The sequence below is a fragment of the Bombina bombina genome, chromosome 5 (assembly GCF_027579735.1).
Source record: "Bombina bombina isolate aBomBom1 chromosome 5, aBomBom1.pri, whole genome shotgun sequence".
Lineage (NCBI taxonomy): Eukaryota > Metazoa > Chordata > Amphibia > Anura > Bombinatoridae > Bombina > Bombina bombina.
In genome coordinates, this window is record NC_069503.1 from 993,275,985 (window position 1) to 993,300,546 (window position 24,562).

Sequence of the window (24,562 nt, forward strand, 5' to 3'; positions counted from 1 at the left end):
AAGGCCAAAGTCTTTAATGATATCCATTAGTATTGGGGTGTTAAGTCTGGGGTCTTGGATATACAACACCATGTCATCCGCAAAAAGTGACAAATGTAATGTCTTGTCACCTAACTTGAGGCCTCGTGTAGTATGTCTGATTTTCACTGCGAGAGGCTCTAACGCCAGGTCAAACAAAAGAGGCGAGAGCGGGCAGCCCTGCCTCGTACCTCTACTTAAGGCAAATGGTTGGGATGGTACTCCGTTCACCACTATCGCAGCCTGGGGGCTAGCATACATTGCTTTTAAGGCTCTCACAAAGTTCCCATTTATCCCAAAACGTTCCAGAGTATAGAACAAGTGACTCCATAGGACCTTGTCGAAGGCCTTTTCCGCGTCTACTAGTAGTGCACATGCTTCATCTTGTTGCGGTACCCGATTTTTACTTGCTCTATCCCGATAATGGGTGAGCAGGAACTGTAAGGTGCGCACATTGATTACCGAAGATCTGCCTTTCACAAATCCCGTCTGGTTTTCATGAATGAGGTTAGGTAGCACTATTGCTAGCCTGTCTGCTAGAATTTTCGTGAACAATTTATAATCCGAATTCATTAATGAAATCGGACGATAGGATTCCGGGGCCAAGCAGTCTCTATCCGGTTTGAGAATCAAACTGATATTTGCTTCTGTGAATCTCTGTGACAAGCAGGCTTCTCCTTGTAGAATACCATTAAACAACTTAGTCAGTGGACCAGCTATTTCTTGCCCAAGTATCTTATAAAACTCCCCGGGTAGGCCATCAGGACCCGGGGCTTTGTCCAGAGGAAGTTTCCCTATAAAGGTAAGTACTTCACTTGGGGCTATGTTTGCGCTTAGCGCTTGTCGCTGTGGCTCCGTTAAAGTGGCTAGAGGAATGTCTCTCCAAAAATTTTCCCGAATGGTTGTGTCTACCTCATGTGCGGTGTACAATTTTGAATAGAATTGCGTAAATGCCCTCTGTATTCCTGTTGTGTCGGTATAAACCATGTCGTTGTGTTTAATAGCCGGTATTATGTTACTACCTCTATTTAGTTTGGTCAGTCTGGCCAGCATCTTTCCTGTCTTATTGCCATAACGGTAGTACCTGGCCTGTAATCTTGTGGCATCCCATGCCACGGTTTGCGTTAAGTATGTATCCCTGTGCGCTTTGGTGTCATGATATTTGAGTCTGTTCTCTGTCGTAGGGTTACGTAAGTATCTATTTCTGGCATTCAAAAGTTGCTTGAGTAACAACTCTTCCCTGACCTGCTTTTTCTTTTTGAAATTTATGACATAAGTCGTCGTAGAGCCTCTCAGCACTGCCTTGGCTGCCTCCCAGAACAATACTGGATTGTTCCTATGTCCCTGATTCGTTTCAGCGTACGCTAACCACTCCCCTATAAGGTGTTTCCTGAAGTTGTCATCATGTATTAGATACTTGGGGAATAACCATCTGGTACTGAAAGGTCTGGCTGCTCCTAGCTGTAGCTTTAATGTAATTGGGGCATGGTCTGAGAGAACTGGATTATCTATTCCCGTGTCCCTGACCCTGGAGTTCATGGACCCAGAAATCAGAAAATAATCTATGCGTGATAGAGTGTCTTTTGCCGGAGTGGCACATGTAAAGCTCTTAACCTCCGGGTTTCTATCCCTCCAGATGTCAGTGAGGAGAAGTGCATTTCGGAACCTACGAAGTAGATTTGTGTCCCTCCTAGCATTGAGTTTGGTGTTACGAGCTAACTGTGGGTGTAGTGGATTATGGAATCTGTCAGCAGGGGTCTGTGGCGCAATATTATAATCCCCACCTAGGACTATTGGGACATCTGCAACTTTCAGTAATTGTACTCTAAGTTCACTCCAGAAGGCTTGTTTATGTGTGTGGGGACCATAGACCCCACCTAAGAGCATTGGAGTTCCGTCAACTGTGAGCTTGAGTAAAATGTATCGTCCCTGGGGATCTAACACGGTGTGGGTTATGTTGTATTCTAGATTCTTGCGGAAGAGGATTGCTACCCCCCTAGCTCTGCTGCTCTCATATTTAGTGTAGATGACCTCACCTACCCATCCCTGTTTCAACTTTTGGTGCTCTATGGGTTTCAGATGGGTTTCCTGGAGGATCGCTATGTCTGCCTTTCTAGATTTCAGATATTTCAAAATAGCCTTTCTTTTCAATGGGGATGTGATTCCTCCCACGTTCCATGAGATAATGTGTAGTCCCATCTTCAAGGCTAGTGCAAGGAGGGGGCCCTTATGGGATGACCCTTATATTAGATACTACTACAATATACTGTCCCCAGGCCACCTGTGAACCTGCTGTCTCAGTATTTAGAAGATCTACCTGTCATAGCATTAAGGAACACTAGAGGGCAACAAAGCGTTACTAATCAATATGTAACCTAACGCTTCGTTTTTAAGGGCTTTTAATTTTGAAACATCAACAAGAGGCATTTGTTTTCACTTGCCCCATTTTTTGTAATAATAACAGTAATGGATTTGTTGCAACAACTTATGGATAATTCCATCCCTAATATAAGTGTGTGTGGATACTAAATTTACATCCTTTCAAGCATTCAGACTTAAAGGGACATGAAACTGAACATTTTTCTTTCATGGTTCAGATAGAGCATACAATTTTTAACAATTGTCCAATTACTTCTAATATCAATTTTGCTTCATTCTCTTGGTATCTTTTATTGAAGGAGCAGCAATGCACTACTGGCTGCTAGCTGAACACATTGGTAAGCCAATGACAAGAGACATAAATATGCAGTCACCAATCAGCCGCTAGTAACCAGCTCCTGAGTCCAACAAGGTATCCTTTTCAGCAAAGGATAACAAGAAAACTAAGCAACTTAGATAATCAAAGTAATTTTGTTTAAGTTGTTAAAAAATTGTATGCTTCATCTGAATCACAAAAGAAAAATGTGGGGTTTTATGTCCCTTTAAACTGCAATAGTGGAATGGCTTTTCAGCCATGGAGCAAATTAACTCTTACTAAACAAGACTTGTTTACATCTCCCTGAAGACTAAAGGACACATTCTTTAAGAGGTCACTCATTTCTTCTGAAATTATTATTTTAAACTTTATAATAGGACTAAATAACTGTAACTAACAAATTTTCGTCTTACAGATAGTAATCTTAAAGATTTAATTATTCCCACTTTGCATAATCAAGATATCATGATTATCCATAACATCCATATAATAGAAAGATATTAAAGGCAGAACCAAATTTCATATCTAATTGGCCAAAATTTCTAATTAAAATTTAGCCTAATGCATATTGTAGGCATGTTATATTGTGATGCTGCCTGTGTCTGTAAAAGAAGTGCTGACTACTAAAGTATTCCTGCTCCCGATAGCCCCTGCTTTGAAATCATACAGCTAGATTACGAGTTTTGCGGTAAGAGGGGTGCGGTGCTAACTTGCACGTTATTCTAACCGCTAACTTACCTACAGCGCTGGTATAACAGGTTTTTTCAAACCCGGCGTTAAAATGCAAGAAGTGAGCGTAGAGCAAAATTGTACTCCATACCACACTCCAATACCAGCGCTGCTTAAGTCAGAGGTAAGCTGGTTGTACGTGCTTGTGCACGATTTCCCCATAGACATCAGTGGGGAGAGCCGGCTGAGAAAAAGTCTAACACCTGCCAAAAAGCAGCGTAAAGCTCATTAACGCAGCCCCATTGATTCCTATGGGGAAACACATTTTATGTTTACACCTAGCACCCTAACATGAACACCGAGTCTAAACACCCCTAACCTTACACTTATTAACCCCTAATCTGCTGCCCCCGACATCGCCGACACCTGCATTATACTTATTAACCCCTAATCTGCCGCTCCGGACATCGCCGCCACTATAATAAACATATTAACCCCTAAACCGCCGCACTCCCGCCTCGCAAACACTAGTTAAATATTATTAACCCCTAATCTGCCTTCCCTAACATCGCCGACACCTACCTACATTTATTAACCCCTAATCTGCCGCCCTCAACGTCTCCGCCACTATACTAAATTTATTAACCCCTAAATCTAAGTCTAACCCTAACACCCTATAACTTAAATATAATTAAAATAAATCTAAAGGGGAAAATAATGTTAAAACTAAATAGAAATATTAGAGATGATTAACCTGGCCTCCTGGAATGTAGGGGGTATTACCTCCCCTCAGAAAAGAAAAAAAAATAATTGTACAACTACAAAAACATAAAATTGATATTGCTTGTTTACAGGAGACACATTTGAATGCGGTAGAACTGTCTAAGCCTGGGTTGGCGAAGTGATTGGTACCCCCTGTACAGACAGGAAAAAGGGAGTGGCCGTACTATTGAGTAAAAATCTCCCATATGTAATTAAGGATGTTGAATTTGATAAGGAAGCACGGTATTTAATTATACAATTAACATTAGCAGGTACTCCGCTAATATTATGCACCCTATATGGCCCTAATAAAAAAGATAAGAAGTTCTGAGAAACCTTACAAACTAAATTGCTTCCTTTCCTTAACTGCAATTTAATTGTCACAGGTGATTTTAATCTTACAGACTTCCCCGCCCTTGATAGACTTAAACCATCTTTAAATAAAGATAATAAGTTACAGACTAAACTCCTTAAGAATTTAAAAATTTTATTACATTTAAAAGATATTTGGCGGATACAAAATCCCGATTTAATTAAATTTTCATGTGTATCTCACACACATCAAACTATGTCACGTATTGATTTCTTTTTAATAGATGAAAAATTAATGACTTATGATATGCAGGCTGATATTCAAGAGATTATTATTTCAGACCATGCTATTATTACTTTAAACATACAATTAAAACCGCCACAAGAAAGGAATTTCAATAGATTCTTCTTTCCAAGATATTTGGTGGATAATGTACAATTTAAGTCCTGGCTCAAAAGAAAATGGTCAGAATTCCTGTGTACTAATCTGACACCTGGGATTAGTACAGAAATATTATGGGAAAGTTTTAAAGCAGTTATAAGGGGGGAAATTAAATCCTATCTAGTATGGCAAAAACGTAAATATATTAATAGAGATACTCAAGTAGCCAATCATCTCAGTAATGCGTATAACTCCTACATAAGTGACCCTTCAAAAAGACTTTGGGAAGCATACCAGGAAGCTAAAAAATCAAGAGAAATTTTCTTGAGCCAAAAATTGGCATTAGATGACCTTAAATCCAGATCTTTTTTCTTTCGCCATAGTGGCAAGGCTGGAAAACATTTAGCCAACCTGACAAAATCTAAAAATAAAAAAAAAAATATGATTGGAGCACTAAGAACACCGTCAGGCAGGCTTTCTAATAATAAAGATATAACCAATTTTATTTCTAAATATTTCAAAGAATTATATTCAGAAACAGAAATAAACCTGGAAACTAAAAAAAAATTCTGGGAAAGGATACGGGTGCCTACATTAGATAAAGATAAACTTGATGATTTAAACCTGCCAATATCTAAAACTGAGGTGGAAAGCGCCATTAGAAAAGCTTCTCTGAACAAAGCAGCCGGACCTGACCAGATCCCTATTGAACTTTATAAAATTTTATCAGATAATATTTCTGATACTTTAGCAGATTTGTTTAATCAATATTTCCTAAATAAGGTACCAGGCTCTCGTTATTTCTCAGCATCATCAATAATTTTAATCTTAAAAAAAATAAAAATCCAGAAGATATCTCTTCATACAGGCCAATCTCACTATTAAATAGTGATTATAAACTATTAATGCATATTCTGGCTACAAGGCTAAAAACACTTATGAATCCACTTATACATAAAGATCAAGTAGGATTCATGCCCGATAGAAACCCCACCTCTAATCTACGTAGATTACAATTAATTCTTAATCATACTTATAGTCAACACTGCAATAGACAATTTAAAAATAGAAATTACGCTGATTCAGCTATTATTTCTATAGATGCACAGAAGGTCTTCGATTTCATAACTTGGGATCATCTGTTTACGACGTTAGGCAAGTTTGGAATCGAAGGACCTTTTTTACAGTTAATTCGCCAAATATACAGGAACTCTAGTGCCTCTGTCATTATAAATGATATCCCCTCAGATTATTTCCCCCTGCAAAGGGGCTCTAGACAAGGGTGCCCACTGTCCCCTTACCTTTTTAATCTATCACTTGAACCCCTAGCAATTCTGCTTAGAAAAGAACTAGACGGGATCAAATTAAGTTAAGAAAAATATAATTACATTTCTCTATGCAGATGACTTGCTAGTTTTACTTTCGGATACTAAGAGAAACATACCGATATTATCACAGATCCTACAGGACTTTGGCAGCTTTTCGGGATATAAGACAAATACCCAGAAAACCAAAATCTTTTGGCTAAATAAAAATAAAGATTATTTAAAGTCCATACCATTTAAGGAAGCTAAAGACTCATTTATCTATCTAGGAATTAAATTTTCTTTAAATTGGGAAGAGTGGTATGAGCTGAATTATCCCCCCGTTTTTTTAAAAATAAAGCATGACCTAGAAAAATGGGCAAAATTTAAACTATCCATTACGGGTAAAATTAATCTAATAAAAATGTTATTATTTCCAAAACTTCTATACCTCATGCAAAACCTACCTATCTTTGTCAAGAGAAAAGATTTAAAGGCATATAACCAAATGGTGACTATATTTTTGTGGGGAAGCAAAAAAAGAGCTATCTCATTTAAAAAATTATGCTTGGACAGAATCAATGGAGGTCTTGCAATGCCCGATATTGAGATATATAAGTTAATTTGCATAGGATAAATAGCAAGAGATTGGATAACAAAAGCAAATTACTATTCCTCATTAGAACTAGAGGAAACATTATGCTTCCCTTACTCTCCCATAGCTTTATTGCATTGTCATCCTGATAAATCACCGCCAAAAATAAAGCAATTAAAAATATTACATAATGTAATAGTAGCCTGGAATAAATTAATTAAACTCTTGGATATTGATTTTTCATATTCAATCTATTTACCCTTGGTTGGTAATCCTTTTTTTACACCAGCATTAAATTCTAGAATTTTTAGGGAGTGGTCATTGAAAGGGCTGAAATATGTACACCAGCTATTGGATCAAACGACAAGAAACTGTAAAAGTTTTCAAACATTAAAATTGGAATTTGGACTAATAAACAATGAATTCTACGCTTTTTTGCAAGCGCGTCATTACTTGCAACAATTAAGATCTAATAATCTGAGAGAAGAAACATTAGATATACTAAAGCCAATCCTAAAATTATTTAATTCTGGGAAATATGCAATTTCGTTATTTTACAAATCAGTTATGTCCTCATTGGGTACAAGAAATTCATACTTCTTAGCAAATAGTTGGCAAATTTGCTCGGAAAGAATTAAGGAGAGCTTTAAGGCACTAGATCTAGCTACAATATCCACTTCCTGGAGAGAAACTCATACAAAACTGATTAATAAAGCATATATTACCCCTGATGTAAAGGCCAGATGGTCAGCAATAGGAATATCTTGCCCTAAATGTAAGAGGTTAAGAGTAAATATACAACATTATTTTTGGGACTGTATCAAGATCAAAAGATTCTGGCTTAAGGTCAACGCCTGGTTCAATAGAATTAATTTGACTAATATACAGATATCAGAAGAAATTATTTTCTTTTTTGCTAAGGAAGGATATCATTTTGAAAATGTACGTCAGCTAAATAGTATAATTATAACTAGTAGATTACTGATATTAAAATACTGGAAGTCTAAGAAAGCTCATAGTCTAACAGAGCTTAAGCGAAAACTACATAATCAAATTACTCTGGAACAGTTGGATAGCACAGTTAGCTCGGAAGCTCTTATAAATAGGTTCTTTAAAAAATGGAAAAATATAATTCTAGAGCTCCCAGTAGATTGTCAGAGACAGCTGAATGCACCATTCAGGGGAACAACGGCTCTTGAAACAGCAATTTTAAATAATGAATTTTCCAGATAAAGAGGTATAGGTTAGAGATTGAGAAGGGGTGACGCATTACATAATTTATTATTTTTTTTTTTTATTTTTTTTTAATTATTTTTTTTTGTTCTGGTATGTGTTTTTGTTTTGTGTAAAAATAAATAAAAAAAATAACAGTGAACGGTATAAGAAGACAACAAGAAATACCTGTTCGGCCATAGATTTGTGTTTGAAATATTCCTGAGAGAATGAATCAATGTTTTATTTCTATGTGCAATTCAATGTCGCTAATGTAGCAGAAAAATGTGAATTTATTATACTTTATTTTATACAATGCTACTATCTATTGCAACTGTCTTGTTAATATTGTTATATTGTTGAAATTTAAATAAATGATTTAAAAAAAAAAATCTAAAGAAAACCTATTATTAATAACTAAATTATTCCTATTTAAAACTAAATACTTACCTGTAAAATAAACCCTAACGCCTAGATAAACCCTAACGCCTAGATAAACCCTAACGCCTAGATAAACCCTAACGCCTAGATAAACCCTAACGCCTAGATAAACCCTAACGCCTAGATAAACCCTAACGCCAATCAGCCAATAGGATTGAGCTCACATTCTATTGGCTGTTCCAATCAGCCAGTAGTATGCAAGCTCAATCCTATTGGCTGTTCTAATCAGCCAATAGGATTGAAGTTCAATCCTATTGGCTGATTGGATCAGCCAATAGGATTTTTTCAACCTTAATTCCGATTGGCTGATAGAATTCTATCAGCCAATGGGAATCTAAGGAATGCCATCTTGGATGATGTCACTTAAAGAGATATTCATTCTGGGAGAAGACATCGACTGAAGAGGATGCTCCGCGCTGGATGTCTTGAAGATGGAGCCGTTCCGCGCCGGATGGATGAAGATAGAAGATGCCGTCTGGATGAAGACTTCTGGCCATCTGGAGGACCACTTCTCCCGGCTTGGATGAAGACTTCTCCCGGCTTCGTTGAGGACTTCTCCCGGCTTTGTTGAGGATGGATGTCAGATCTTCAAAACTGTAAGTGGATCTTCAGGGGTTAGTGTTAGGTTTTTTTAAGGGTTTATTGGATGGGTTTTATTTTTAGGTTAGGGCTTTGGACTGCAATAGAGCTAAATGCCCTTTTAAGGGCAATGCCCATCCAAATGCCCTTTTCAGGGCAATGGGGGAGCTTAGGTTTTTTTAGTTAGGGTTTTATTTGGGGGGTTGGTTGTGTGGGTGGTGGGTTTTACTGTTGGGGGGTTGTTTGTATTTTTTTTTCAGGTAAAAGAGCTGATTTCTTTGGGGCAATGCCCCGCAAAAGGCCATTTTAAGGGCTATTGGTAGTTTAGTTTAGGCTAGGGTTTTTTTATTTTATTTTGTGGGGCTTTTTTTTATTTTGATAGGGCTATTAGATTAGGTGTAATTAGTTTAAATATCTTGTAATTTGTTTTTTATTTTCTGTAATTTAGTGTTTTGTTTTTTTGTAATTTTGGTAATTATATTTAATTTATGTAATTGTATTTAATTTAGTGAATTTATTTAATTGTAGTGTAGTGTTAGGTGTTAGTGTAACTTAGGTTAGGTTTTATTTTACAGGTAAATTTGTATTTATTTTAGCTAGGTAGTTAGTAAATAGTTGATAACTATTTATTAACTATTCTACCTAGTTAAAATAAATACAAACTTGCCTGTAAAATAAAAATAAAACCTAAGCTAGATACAATGTAATTAATAGTTATATTGTAGCTAGTTTAGAATTTATTTTACAGGTAAGTATTTAGTTTTAAATAGGAATTATTTAGTTATTAATAGTAGGTTTTCTTTAGATTTATTTTAATTATATTTAAGTTAGGGAGTGTTAGGGTTAGGGTTAGACTTAGATTTAGGGGTTAATAAATTTAGTATAGTTGTGGTGACGTTGGGGGTGGCAGATTAGGGGTTAAAAAATGTAGGTAGGTGGCGGCGATGTTAGGGGCAGCAGATTAGGGGTTAATAATATTTAACTAGTGTTTGTGAGGTGGAAGTGCGGCGGTTTAGGGGTTAATATGTTTATTCTAGTGGCGGCGATGTCCGGAGCGGCAGATTAGGGGTTAATAATTTTATTTTAGTGTTTGCGATGCAGGAGGGCCTTGGTTTAGGGTTTAATAAGTAGTTTATGGGTGTTAGTTTACTTTTTAGCACTTTAGTTATGAGTTTTATGCTACAGCGTTGTAGTGTAAAACTCATAACTACTGACTTTAAAATGCGGTACGAATCTTGACGGGATAGGGTGTACCGCTCACTTTTTGGCCTCCCAGGACAAGCTCGTAATACCGGAGCTATGGAAGTCGCATAGAAAAAGACTATACGCAATTTGCATAAGTTGATTTTTGAGGTAAGTCCAAAAAAGTGTGCAGTGCCCGTAAATCTGCAAGACTCGTAATAGCAGCGGTAGTAAAAAAGCAGCGTTATAAGGCTTAACGCTGCTTTTTTACTCATAACGCAAGACTCGTAATCTAGCCGATAGCATTTTGTTCTGTTTCTACTATTTTTGCAAAATAAATAAATACATAAATAAAAAAACAAATAATTAACCTTTTGTCCTCGGCTTTATTAAATATATTATTATGCTTAAAGATTTATATTACATTATCCCATTTCCTTTAAACTAAATATATAAAAGAAAATTCATGAAAGACATTGCAGAGCTTTTTAATTCTATCTTGGGGTTAATTGTATCTGTGATCAAATCCTTGGACCCCAGTTGCAGATTAGTGATGTCGCGAATAGTTCACCGGCGAATAGTTCCCACCGAACATAGCTTGTTCGCATTTGCCGCGGCGGGCGAACATATGCAATGTTTGATCTGCCCCTATTCGTCATCATTGAGTAAACTTTGACCCTTTATCTCACAGTCTGCAGACATATTTCAGCCAATCAGCAGCAGACACTCCCTCCCAGACCCTCCCAGCTCCTGGACGGCAGCCATTTTAGATTCATTCTGATCCTGCATTCTTAGTGAGAGGAGGGATAGTGTAGCTGCTGATGATTTTATAGGGAAATTGAGAGCTAGGCTAGTGTATTCAGTGTCCACTACAGTCCTGAAGGACTCATCTGATCTCTGCTGTAAGGACAGCACCCCAAAAAGCCCTTTTTAGGGCTAGAACATCAGTTTTTTTTTTTGCCTGTGTAATTTTTTACTGGGAAACATCAGTCTGCTAGTGTAATCTAATTGCAGTTGCCTGCCTACAGTGCCACCACTCATATCTGTAACAGTAGTGTAAATTAAAAAAAAAAAACTTTTTTGACTGTGAAACATCAGTCTGCTAGTGTAATCTAATTGCAGTTGCCTGCCTGCCAGCGTGTGTGCCAGGCCCACTTGGCAACTAGTGCCAACACTCATATCTGTTGTAACAGTAGTGTAAATTTTTTAAAAAAAAAACTTTTTTGACTGTGAAACATCAGTCTGCTAGTGTAATCTAATTGCAGTTGCCTGCCTGCCAGCGTGTGTGCCAGGCCCACTTGCTAAGTGCCACCACTCATATCTGTTGTAACAGTAGTGTAATTTTTTTTTAAAAAAAACTTTTTTGACTGTGAAACATCAGTCTGCTAGTGTACTCTAATTGCAGTTGCCTGCCTGCCTGCCAGCGTGTGTGCCAGGCCCACTTGCCCAGTGCCACAACTCAAATCTGTTGTAACAGTAGTGTAAATTTAAAAAATAAAAACTTTTTTGACTGTGAAACATCAGTCTGCTAGTGTAATCTAAATGCAATTGCCTGCCTGCCAGCGTGTGTGCCAGGCTCACTTGTCAAATAGTGCCACCACTCATATCTGTTGTAACAGTAGTGTACATTTAAAAAAAAAAAAAACTTTTTTGACTGTGAAACATAAGTCTGCTAGTGTAATCTAATAGCAGTTGCCTGCCTGCCAGCGTGTGTGCCAGGCCCACTTGCCAACTAGTGCCACCACTCATATCTGTTGTAACAGTAGTGTAATTTAAAAAAAAACAACTTTTTTGACTGTGAAACATCAGTCTGCTAGTGTAATCTAATAGCAGTTGCTTGCCTGCCAGCAAGTGTGCCAGGCCCACTTGCCAACTAGTGCCACCACTCATATCTGTTGTAACAGTAGTGTACATTTAAAAAAAAAAAACTTTTTTGACTGTGAAACATCAGTCTGCTAGTGTAATCTAATTGCAGTTGCCTGCCTGCCAGCGTGTGTGCCAGGCCCACTTGCCAACTAGTGCCACCACTCATATCTGTTGTAACAGTAGTGTAAATTTTGTAAATAAAAACTTTTTTGACTGTGAAACAACAGTCTGCTAGTGTAATCTAACTGCAGTTGCCTGCCTGCCAACGTGTGTGCTCGGCCCACTTGCCCAGTGCCACCACTCATATCTGGTGAAACAGTAGTGTAAATAATTTAAAAAAAAACTTTTTTGACTGTGAAACATTAGTCTGCTAGTGTAATTCTAATTGCATTTGCCTGCCAACATGTGTGCCTGGCCCACTTGCCCAGTGCCACCACTCATATCTGGTGTAACAGTAGTGTAAATAATTAAAAAAAAAAAAAACTTTTTTGACTGTGAAACATCAGTCTGCTAGTGTAATCTAATTGCAGTTGCCTGCCTGCTAGCCTGTGTGCCAGGCCCACTTGCCCAGTGCCACCATTCATATCTGGTGTAACAGTAGTGTAACTAATTAAAAAAAAAAAAAACTTTTTTGACTGTGAAACATCAGTCTGCTAGTGTAATTCTAATTGCATTTGCCTGCCTGCCAACGTGTGTGCCTGGCCCACTTGCCCAGTGCCACCACTCATATCTGGTGTAACAGTAGTGTAAATAATTAAAAAAAACAAACTTTTTTGACTGTGAAACATCAGTCTGTTAGTGTAATCTAATTGCAGTTGCCTGCGTGCTAGCGTGTGTGCCAGGCCCACTTGCCCAGTGACACCACTCATATCTGGTGTAACAGTAGTGTAAATAATTTAAAACAAACTTTTTTGACTGTGAAACATCAGTCTGCTTGTGTAATCTAATTGCAGTTGCCTGCCTGCCAGTGTGTGTGCCAGGCTCACAGCGTATACTGTGCCCACTTGCCCAGTGGCACCACTCATATCTTGTTTAATAGTAGTGTAAGTGTACATTTAAAAAAATAAAAACTTTTTGGACTGTCAAACATCAGTCTGCTTTTTTGTGTCAGGCTCACAGTGTATACTGTGCCCACTTGCCCAGTGCCACCACTCATATCTTGTTTAATAGTAGTGTAAGTGTACATTTAAAAAAAAATGACAGGCAGAGGCAGGCCACCCCGCAGGTGCCGTCATGGTCATGGTGCTGTGATTCCCTTTGGCCATAGAATAATGCCCAGTGTTCAGAGGCCACGTCCCATGAACTCAAAAAGTTCTGAGGAGGACATAGTTGACTTTTTAACACAGGACACCCAATCTTCTATAGCTTCCGCTCTGAACCTTGACGCACCATCCTCCTCCAGCTTATCTTCAGGCACCTCTCAAGTTACCACCACTCGCCCGCCTGCTGCCACCACCAACACTAGCACCACAGCCGCTTCACTTGATGTGTCAGAGGAGTTTTTTACACATCAGTTGGAAGAAATGAGTGATGCGCAACCATCATTGACAGAGGATTTAGATAACAGTGATATGTCTCAGTCAGGCAGCATTACAGACATGGACGTACGATGTGATGATGATGATGTTGTACCCACTGCTGCTTCCTCTGTTGATTTGTCAGATACAAGTGAAGCGGTTGATGATGACGATGCGTCCGTGGATTTCACGTGGGTGCCCGCTAGAAGAGAAGAAGAACAGGGGGAAAGTTCAGATGGGGAGACAGAGAGGAGGAGGAGGAGACGAGTTGGAAGCAGGGGGAGGTGGTCGCAAGGAGCTAGTGGCACAGTCAGACAGCATGCATCGGCACCCGGGGTCAGCCAGACAGCACGCCAATCAACGCATGCTGTTGCCACCACCAGAATGCCGTCATCACAGAGCTCAGCAGTGTGGCATTTTTTTGTGTGTCTGCCTCTGACAACAGCGATGCCATTTGCAACCTGTGCCAAAAGAAACTGAGTCGTGGGAAGTGCAAGACCCACCTAGGTACAACTGCTTTGCGAAGGCACATGATCGCACATCACAAAAGCCTATGGGATCAACACATGAGTAGAAGCAGCACACAAACTCAAACCCGCCATCCTCCTCCTGGTCCAGCATCTTCAGCTACATCAACCACTGCTGTCCTCCTTGCCCCCTCTCAACCATCCGCCACTCCATCTCTCTTCCGGAGCAGTTCCTGCTCATCTGCCCACAGTCAGGTGTCTGTTAAGGAAATGTTTGAGCGTAAGAAGCCAATGTCACAAAGTCACCCCCTTGCCCGGCATCTGACAGCTGGCTTGTCTGAACTCTTAGCCTGCCAGCTTTTACCATACAAGCTGGTGGAGTCTGAGGCATTCAAAAAATTTGTAGCTATTGGGACATCGCAGTGGAAGGTACCCGGCAGAAATTTCTTTTCACAAAAGGCAATCCCCAACCTGAACTCGATTGTGCGAAAGGAAGTAATGGCATGTCTGGCACACAGTATTGGGGCAAGGGTCCATATGACCACTGATAGCTGGTCTGCAAAGCATGGTCAGGGCAGGTATATCACCTACACTGCACATTGGGTAAACCTGCTGATGGCTGACTAGCATGGAATGCATGGCTCTGCAGAGGAGGAGTTGGTGACACCGCCACGACTTGCAGGCAGGCCTGCTGCCACCTCCTCTACTCCTCCTACTCCATCCTCTTCCATAACCTCCTCGGCTGAGTCATCTTCTGCTGCTGAGTCTTGCTCCACATCAACAGCTCCCCCCAGCTCCGCAGGTACTATTCCACATCCCGGATACGGCAGTGTCACACCGTCTTGGGGTTGACTTGCCTGAAAGCGGAGAGTCACACCGGACCAGCACTCCTGTCCGTCCTGAACGCACAGGTGGATCAGTGGCTGATTCCGCACCAACTGGAGATCGGCAAAGTGGTTTCTGACAAAGGAAGTAATTTGGTGGCGGCATTGAAATTGAGCAAGTTGACACATGTGCCGTGCATGGCACATGTGTGTAATGTGATCGTACAATGCTTTGTGCATAAGTACCCAGGCTTACAGGACGTCCTGATGCAGGCCAGGAAGGTGTATGGCCATTTGAGGCGTTCCTACACGGCCATGGCGCACTTTTCCGATATCCAGCGGCGAAACAACATGCCAGTGAGACGCTTGATTTGCGACAGCCCGACACGTTGGAATTCAACACTCCTAATGTTCGACCAGCTGCTCTAACAAGAAAAAGCCGTTAACGAGTATTTGTATGACCAGGGTGCTAGGACAGCCTCTGGGGAGCTGGGAATTTTTTTGCCACGTTACTGGGTGCTCATGCGCAATGCCTGTAGGCTCATGCGTCCTTTTGAGGAGGTGACAAACCTAGTCAGTCGCACCAAAGGCACCATCAGCGACATCCTACCATTTGTTTTCTTCCTGGAGTGTGCCATGTGAAGAGTGCTGGATCAAGCCGTAGATGAGCGTGAAGAGGAAGAGTTGTGGTCACCATCACCACCAGAAACAGCCTTATCAGCATCGCTTGCTGGACCTGCGGCAACGCTGAAAGAGGATTGTGAGGAAGAGGAGTCAGAGGAGGAATGTGGCTTTGAGGAGCAGGAGGAAGACCAACCACAACAGGCATCCCAGGGTGCTCGTTGTCACCTATCTGGTACCCGTGGTGTTGTACGTGGCTGGGGGGAAGAAGATACCTTCAGTGGCATCACTGAGGACGAGGAATGGGACATGAGTAGCTCGGCATCCAACCTTGTGCAAATGGAGTGTTTCATGCTGTCGTGCCTGTTGAGGGACCCTCGTATAAAAAAGCTGAAGGTGAACGACCTGTACTGGGTGTCCACGCTACTAGACCCCCGGTATAAGCATAAAGTGCCAGATATGTTACCGAATTACAACAAGTCGGAAAGGATGCAGCATTTCCAAAATAAATTAAAAAGTATGCTTTACACAGCGTATAAGGGTGATGTCACAGCACAACGTGAATCTAACAGGGGAAGAGCTGAAAGTAATCCTCCGACTCCCACGACTACGCCGGCAAGGGCAGGACGCTTTACAGACGTGTTTTTGATGGAGGACATGCGGACCTTTTTAACTCCTATGCATCGCCACAGCCCTTCGGGGTCCACCCTAAGAGAACGACTCGACCGACAGGTAGCAGACTACCTCGCCTTAACTGCAGATCTCGACACTCTGAGGAGCGATGAACCCCTTGATTACTGGGTGTGCAGGCTTGACCTGTGGCCTGAGCTATCTCAAATTGCAATAGAACTTCTGGCCTGCCCCGCTTCAAGTGTCCTGTCAGAAAGGACCTTCAGTGCAGCAGGAGGTATTGTCACTGAGAAGAGAAGTCGCCTAGGTCAAAAAAGTCTAGATTACCTCACCTTTATTAAGATGAATGAGGGATGGATCCCGAAGGGACTGACATTGGGCAATACATTCGAGTAAAAAAGGCCTGATGAGATGAGCTGCCTTGGGCTAAAAATGGTCCACACGCTGCTGTATTTATCTTCAAATGCCGGATGACTTGCGTGACTTAACCGCCACCAACTAGGGTTCAAGCCGCAATGTTTTAGGGCACTTTCTGCCTGGGAAACAAACATCAATTTTTCTGGCCGCTGCTACAGCAGCGGCTGCAACAATGCCTAATTTATCAGGCATGTGTACATGCCAAATTTTTCTGGGCTCTGGTGCTGCACTGTGGCTTCAAAAACAAAAACAAGAAAAGACACTTAACAGGATTAAACTGATAGGAATAGTACTACTTAACACACCACTACTATCTGGTGGCACATTAGATTGCACGCGCAGTGCCCCAAATTTGAAGTAGGAGGACCGACCAAGCATCTTTTTCCAACTCCCGGTTCTAAAATCCATGCCATATACACATCCCCTGATAGGGGACACCGCAGTGCAAGGTACCAGGCCGAAATTTCTTTTCACAAAAGGCAATCCCCAACCTGTACTCGATTGTGCAAAAGGAAGTAACCTTACCATGGGTCAAAGACCGTACGTCTTGTAATTCTCTGTCTGTGAAATTATATATCTATCAAATCTATCTATTTATCTATCAAATCTATCTAACTATCTATCGTATCTATCAAATGTATATTGCATCTATTGATCTATGTAATCTATGTATCTATCTATCAAATCTATCTATCTCGTGGCTGGACTGTTTTGTGACAGCCACTTGTGTTTCGGCCAAATGTCCGTCGGACAAATGTCCGTCGGACAAATGTCCGTCGGCTAAAAGTCCGGCCACGATTGCACGCGCAGTGCCCCAAATGTGAAGTAGGAGGACCGACCAAGCATCTTTTTCCATCTCCCGGTTCCTAAAATCCATGCCATATACACGTCCCCTGGCGCCGCAACTGCCTCTGGGAACCTTACCATGGGTCCCAGACCGCACGTCTTGTAATTCTCTGTCTGGGAAATTATATATCTATCAAATCTATCTATTTATCTATCAAATTTATCTAACTATCTATCGTATCTATCAAATGTATATTGCATCTATTGATCTATCTAATCTATGTATCTATCTATCAAATCTATCTATCTCGTGGCCGGACTGTTTTGTGACAGCCACTTGTGTTTCGGCCAAATGTCCGTCGGACAAATGTCCATCGGACAAATGTCCGTCGGCTAAAGTCTGGCCACGATTGCACGCGCAGTGCCCCAAATTTGAAGTAGGAGGACCGACCAAGCATCTTTTTCCATCTCCCGGTTCCAAAAATACATGCCATATACACCTCCCCCGATAGGGGGAGTAACAGGTATTAAACTGATCAGAATAGTACTACTTAACACACCACTCATATCTGGTGCCACAGTAGATTGCACACGCAGTGCACCAAATTTGAAGTAGGAGGACCGACCAAGCATCTTTTTCCATCTCCCGGTTCCTAAAATCCATGCCATATACACGTCCCCTGGCACCGCAACTGCCTCTGGGAACCTTACCATGGGTCCCAGCCCGCACGTCTTGTAATTCTCTGTCTGGGAAATTATATATCTATCAAATCTATCTATTTATCTATCAAATCTATCTATCTATCTATCTATCTATCTATCTATCGTATCTATCAAATGTATATTGCATCTATTGATCTATCTAATCTATGTATCTATCTATCAAATCTATCTATCTCGTGGCCGGACTGTTTTGTGACAGCCACTTGTGTTTCGGTCAAATGTCCGTCGGACAAATGTCTGTCGGCCAAATGTCCGTCGGCTAAAAGTCCGGCCACGATTGCACGCGCAGTGCCCCAAATTTGAAGTAGGAGGACCGACCAAGCATCTTTTTCCATCTCCCGGTTCCTAAAATCCATGCCAAATACACCTCCCCCGATAGGGGGAGTAACACGTATTAAACTGATCAGAATAGTACTACTTAACACAACCCTCATATGTGGTGCCACAGTAGATTGCACGCGCAGTGCCCCAAATTTGAAGTAGGAGGACCGACCAAGCATCTTTTTCCATCTCCCGGTTCCTAAAATCCATGCCATATACACGTCCCCTGGCGCCGCAACTGCCTCTGGGACTGGAAACTTTACCATGGGTCTCAGACCGCACGTCTTGTAATTCTCTGTTTGGGAAATTATATATCTATCAAATCTATCTATTTATCTATCAAATCTATCTATCTATCGTATCTATCAAATGTATATTGCATCTATTGATCTATCTAATCTATGTATCTATCTATCAAATCTATCTATCTCATGGCCGGACTGTTTTGTGACAGCCACTTGTGTTTCGGCCAAATGTCCGTTGGCCAAATGTCCGTCGGCTAAAAGTCTGGCCATGATTGCACGCGCAGTGCCCCAAATTTGAAGTAGGAGGACCGACCAAGCATCTTTTTCCATCTCCCGGTTCCTAAAATCCATGCCATATACACGTCCCCTGGCGCCACAACTGCCTCTGGGACTGGGAACCTTACCATGGGTCCCAGACCGCACGTCTTGTAATTCTCTGTCTGGGAAATTATATATCTATCAAATCTATCTATTTATCTATCAAATCTATCTATCTATCGTATCTATCAAATGTATATTGCATCTATTGATCTATCTATCTAATCTATGTATCTATGCATCTATCAAATCTATCTATCTCGTGGTTGTGCAAATGGACTGTTTGCGGCTGTTTGCGGTGCATTAAACAGGGAGTTTGGTCTGTCACTGTGAAGCGGGCGTAACCCTTACACTACCTGATTGATACAACATCATACCTGATGTTTTAAAGCACGTTATTCCAAACAATTTAGGAATGTTAAGTGATTTATGCCCTTTATGGATTAAAACCAGACTCTGCATCAACTATGTAATTTTCCGTGGAGTTTTGCCATGGATCCCCCTCCGGCATGCCACAGTCCAGGTGTTAGTCCCCTTGAAACAACTTTTCCATCACTATTGTGGCCAGAAAGAGTCCCTGTGGGTTTTAAAATTTGCATGCCTATTGAAGTCAATGGCGATTCGCCCGGTTCGCCCGTTCGCGAACAGTTGCGGAAGTTCGAGTCCGCCATTCACGAACGGAAAATTTTAAGTTTGCGACATCACTATTGCAGATGTCATTGACACGTTAAACCTTATAAAGCCCAGTCCCAAATAACTTTGCAGCTGTTTATAATAATCAAATTCTGTTATTTTACACACATTTCACTAAATAACTAAATTCATCTTGCATTTGGACAAAGGATCTAAATTAATGTTTATGTGCAAAAATGCACCCTGACCACATATGGTCCATATTAGGAAGAGACACTAAAATAAAGATTATGAATAATATAAAATTAATTCCAAACAGATTCAATCAGCGATATTTTGTTTCTGTATACTGAGAATGCATTTGATCAGACTGATTGCAATTATATAGAAGCAGTCCTAAAAAAATTGGCTTCAAATGACTTTTCAGAAAGGGGAAACAATCACTGTGCAGCTACCTTTATGTATATTTAATTAGCAGCAAACCAATCATTAATGATAAATAATAGAAATAGCACTTGCCAGGGGTGTTCTTTATCTTCACTTAACTTTTGCTTTCTGTATAGAGCCATATTATATTTTTTGATAGGTTACTATAAAACTATATACTAAATAAAAATTAGACATCAACATAAACAAAGTTTGCTCACTGATGATTGAACAAACCATGCAAAATCAATAACGTTCTTCCCAGCATTTCATAATTTGGGGCCATTATCTCTACTATCTAAACTTTATTTTCTACTGAAAAGTTTACAATGGTTTATCCCATTTGGGGATATTGATACAAAGACGTTTTAAGTTTACCTATAGGCTTAATTTTCACCCCTACCAGCTGCTGCAGAAAGATTTTCAGATTTGATACCACTAGAAAATTTCCTGGCAGCTAATATATAAAGCAGCTAAAAATGATTCCCCCCCCCCCCCCCCCCCCATAGTTTACTTATATTGATCTTTGCTAGTTCCATTAATTATATTAAAGGGACAGTGTAATTTTCTCCCCTTTAATTTGTTACCATTGGTCCATTTAACCTGATGGAATGTATTAAATAGTTTACAAATAACTAATTTACCTTTATTTTGGCATTTGAAATAGCTGTTATTGCCTGTGGTGTCCCCACCTACACTGAATATGTCAATACTTAAATATTTTCTATAAAAAATCCATTTAAACATAGCCAGCAGACCAAATTAAACTCCCAGTGAGGGATAGGGGAGATAAATAATACAATTTTATTTTTCAATTCAACTGTCTAAATATTAGGCGTTTGTATACAGAAAGAGATAAGATAAGGAAGCATTTGTGTGTATTAAAAGTGGTAAATGTAATGTGGTCTGATTTCCCTGCAATCTCAGCCTATTTTAATTGGTTGTAATTTCAAAGAATAGAACCAGCTATTTAATATACAATAATAAACAGTCCCTGTTTTACATTTTATACTCTGCAGCTGGTATAGCAAGTAATTGGAAACACATTAATGGGAAACCAGTTTTACAGTACACTGCCCCTTTGAATTGTAACAGTCATTCTTTCAGTGAATGGGTGTGTGTGATTTTAAATGTGACGTGATGTAGCCAAAAGCTTCAACTTATTTACATGAAAAAGATAGACACATCTAAACTATACCATATTGGTAAATATTTATTCAATGACACATACATTAATGCACATATATACACATATACATATTTACAAGAGATTCTTGAGTTTGTCCCCTCATGCTGGAAAACAGCTAGATAAAGATATGCGTACAAAATAAAATTAATATATAATAGGATAGAATAAATAAACCTTCATAAAGAATATTTATGGTAGATCACTAGCTCAAAATTCGCAATACACTTATTTGAACTAACAAAAAAGTAATATATACTAAAAAATAGACACAAGCAGGATAAATTGTAGTGAAAAGATTCACTTTAATTTGGAATTGTAAATGTATCAATGTCTGGCGGACATGATCCGCAGACTGCAGCCTCAGAGGAAGCGTATGAGTTAAAGAGCAGCGGTCTTAAGACCGCTGCTTCTTATCTCCTGTTTCCAGCATGCCTGAAGGCTTGTGCGGAAACAGCTGCATTGGGGCCGATTCGGGCTATAATAAATCGGCCCCATTATATCAGCCCCAGGGGTTATCTAGTTACCTTCTCTTACCCATGTGAAATGTTGTGTCCCATACAGCTTCATTGTATCCCAGAGAGGTTTCTATGGAAGGCATTTCTCATCTCTCTCAGATTTCCAGGTTCCAGTGAGTTCTGACCCTGTGAAGTCAGCACTATATTTTCTCTCCAAACTAGAGAATGTTTGATTATCTGGCCCACAGAAAGTAATGACACTCCCTGGATAACTAAAGCTGAGATTTTTTTTGTTAATAAATAAAAGGCATTCAAAGTGCAATCTAATTTATAAAAGATAAACACACACATACACACACACACTTATAACATTTAATGCAAAGTGTAAATTGATATAAAATAGAAACCACCAAGTTTAAATGCAGCAGAACTCTTATGTCATGTAATACTATATTGTACAGGACTTGTCTCTCCTGCACATACAGAAATGCAGGGAACGCCCCTTGGAGAAGCAAAGCAAAATCTGCCTTTCGAATATTTCACTAGGGATCTCGCAGTGCTGGAGGATCATTTATAATATATCAACAGAGCAGAGAGGTGTTGAATATTAGGGCCTACATGCAATTGCATTGTCTTTTTATCATGCATATGTTGATTATGCAAATCTACAGTACTGGTCCTTTAATAATTCAACGTTTAATCCTGAGGCTTTGAGCTTGTGTATTAACAATGTCAAAGACCTTTGCAAAATCAAGGAAAAAGGCAGTGTAGGGCACAATTGGGCCTGGAGCAAAGCTAAGGGTTAAAGCCGTAGGGAGAGATAGGAGAAGAGGGCTGGCTAGGGAGGTTAGTTGCAACAATGTTGCATGCAAGGGAGGGGCCCACTACTCACCTTAAAAGTGGGGATCATCAGCTTCCTGGCCCTCTTCTTCCTGGAATCCGGTGCAGACGAGTTCTTTCTGTTATTGTTCAGGGTAATTCTTCATTTCTGTGAACAATGCAGCGATCCAGATGATCCAAACTCCCTCCACAGCGCTTCCACGAGTTGGTGTTTAAGAAACAGGGATCAGACAAACAGAAAAAACAGATAAGTGCACAAGATGATATTGAAGAGCTAGATGACATAATACCACCTACACAGTACATTACTGAGACTAGGTCTAGTGCTAGTAGAACACAGAAAAAAACAGATTAGTCACACAGTTAGTAGGCTAGATATACATGCAGCAAGTGAGGGGGTTGAAGGAGATGATTCAGCCTATGCATCAGTTGCAATGGCTAGGCCTGATGAACTATCAGCCTGTCTCCAATCTACTAGGCCTCAGGCTTTAAGTCTCCCTCCGGCCACACCGCATGTTCAGTCTGAGGCCTATTCGGATACCGTGGTATCCCCAATAGCAAGGCCTATTTCAGACAGGGGCCCGTCCCACGTGGCAATCACAACCCCTGCTGTAGTTAATGAAACCCACTTAACAACCAGCTCACCGGTTGCTCACGGCCCCTCGTTGGTGTCCCCTGTGGCTCACTCGGCCCCCGTTTTTGTTTCCCAGCCCAACACAGGCCTTGGGAGTGTGGCGGTAGCAGGGCCGATTTCGGGCCTTCAAGCAATTTCGGCCCATGCTGATGCGCAAACTTTATCCGCGGTTGCTTTCCCGGCGGCGCCTCAAGCCCCTGTGCTGCCCGTTGTCCCCCCTTCTGCTCACCTAGGCCAACATGTGGGCTTACCTGAATCGGCGGTCTCCTCTCTTCTGTCCGCGATTCCTCCGTCGGATGTCTCGGCGGTGTCCTCAATCCTGGCGTCCATAGTAGCGGCGATGTCTCCGTCGGGTATGCAGGCTCCTCCGTCGGGTCTTCAAGGTCCTCCGTCGGGTCTTCCGGGCCCTCTCCACGCGATGCCGGTGTCCGGTCCTCCAAGCCAGGCCGCAGGTCCTCCGGGTCCAATTGTAAGTGCGCAACCGGAAGTTCCGGTCACGCGCCCATCCACTTCCGGTTCCGGTTTTGTCGGCCATAGCAGCGTCGGGACTTCGAGGGAACGGTCGCATCCTCTGCAGCTCCGTGAAGGTGAGCATCATGAGAGGATGTCGGCCAGGGGTGGGTTACTAGGCCGCAGGGGTCCTCAGGTGCGGCAGAGGAGGGTGCCATCACGCGTTCTTGGCAGATTGGCATTTGCTGGTACGGGGTCTCAAGATAGAGTTTCTTCTCTTAGCGTAGGCTCCCACAGAGGCTTGAAAAGTAGAAGGGGGGTTGCAGTAAGGGCTAATAGATTAAACCCCTTGGGTAGGGGCATGCTATCAAGAGCTAGGGCGCTAGTTCATGAAACAGGTAACCATTCTGGAGGGCAAATAAGTGCTATCGAACCACAGGGTCAGCACGCCCAGGCTCAGATTCACTACTCCCATGCTCAGGGACAATTTAATGTTGCGCTTCAACATAATAGAGCAGCTTATCCGCATAGTTAGCGCGCCATCAAACACAGCCAGAGGCGCAGCTAGCTTCACAAATATGCACAGTCACAGTATGAATGCACACACTGTGGCACATATAGGGGCTTCCAGTATGAATGCACAAGCTGTTCCTCTGAATGTTTCGGCTGCGAATGTGCAAAATGTTGCGAATGTGGCTATGATTGTGATACCAACTTTCCAGGCAAATGAGTTCATGGACAATTCTGCTTCATCAATTCCATTGATAAAAGTGTAACCTTAGCGCTGGAAAAAACAACTCAAAGCTGCAGTGTGTAATTAAGGATTCCCTTGTTTCTTACCAACAGAATGCTATAAAAGAATTAACTACACTGACTGCAGAAAACTGCAACCAGGTAATTGAACACTGCTGCGCTATCTCAATAGATTGCTAAATGAATGCAGCAACCAAAACTGAAGGGGTTGTCTCTAAAAATAATTTTAATTATAATGAACCCTATTGGTAAGTGTTGAAAATCACATTAAAATGGCACACATAAAAATATAAATG